This window comes from Limulus polyphemus, unplaced genomic scaffold (genome assembly GCF_000517525.1).
Source record: "Limulus polyphemus unplaced genomic scaffold, Limulus_polyphemus-2.1.2 Scaffold450, whole genome shotgun sequence".
In the NCBI taxonomy this organism is placed as follows: Eukaryota; Metazoa; Arthropoda; class Merostomata; order Xiphosura; family Limulidae; genus Limulus; species Limulus polyphemus.
Window position 1 is genome coordinate 414,453 of NW_013666060.1, and position 1,050 is coordinate 415,502.

The window sequence follows — 1,050 nt, forward strand, 5'->3', positions numbered from 1 at the left end:
ATGCAAGAAGTAGTGCACTGATAGCGATAGAAGATCTTGAGTTACATCCTGTTGAAATTGAGGATATCAAAGATAATAGGAAGGATATTGAATCCATTTGGGTTTATATTAGTGGATATAAAGGGAAAAGGCTTATAGTGAGAATTTGTTACAGACCACCAAAAGATACTAATGAAATTACAATAAGATTAAGATTTCAGCTGTTAATGAAATTGTAATTATGGGTGATTTTAATTTTACGCATATAAATTGGGAAATTGGGAGAAAGTTTTTTTGGAAACTGTTCAAGATAGCTTTCTTTACCAATTCGTCAAGGAACCTACTAGAAAAATACTATTTTAGATTTATTGTTAAGTTCAAATACAGAAATGATCGAGAGGGTTCAAATTGGGGAACATCTTGGTGCAAGTGATCATTGCTCTATTAAGTTCGATGTTTTGCTGCATATGGAGATAAGGAATAATGATATTTTGGTTGCAAATTTCAAAAAAGTAAGGATTGAAGGGATGCGCAAAATTTATCTGTTGTGAACTGGGCAGCTGAGTTATTTGGAAACAATAATCAAATGTGGAAAATTTTCAAAGATAAATTTTTAAATATTCAAGGTAAATATATTTCTTATAGAAAGAAAGGGGGTAGCTACAAGTAAAAAACAAGTTGTTTTTCAAATTGTATAAGAGATAAAATTAAAGAAAAGCACAAGAAATTTAAGAAATTTTAATTGCCTGGTATAATGAGAGATTTAAAAGATTATAGAAGATGAAAAACTTTGGTGAAACAGGAAATTAATACACCAAAAAGGATATATGAGAAAAGGTTAGCTGAACATAAAAATTAATAGTGAGGATTTCTTTAAATACATTAAGGGTAAACGAAATGTTAGAATGGGGATAGGACCCTTGAGGGATGATAAAGGAAGGCTCGTATCTGATGATTATGAGATTTCTGGGTTATTAAATTTTTATTTTTATTTGGTTTTTACTAACGAAGATTTAAGCAGTATTCCACATCTTGATCAGTTGATAGATGGAAACAAGATCTAACAAGATG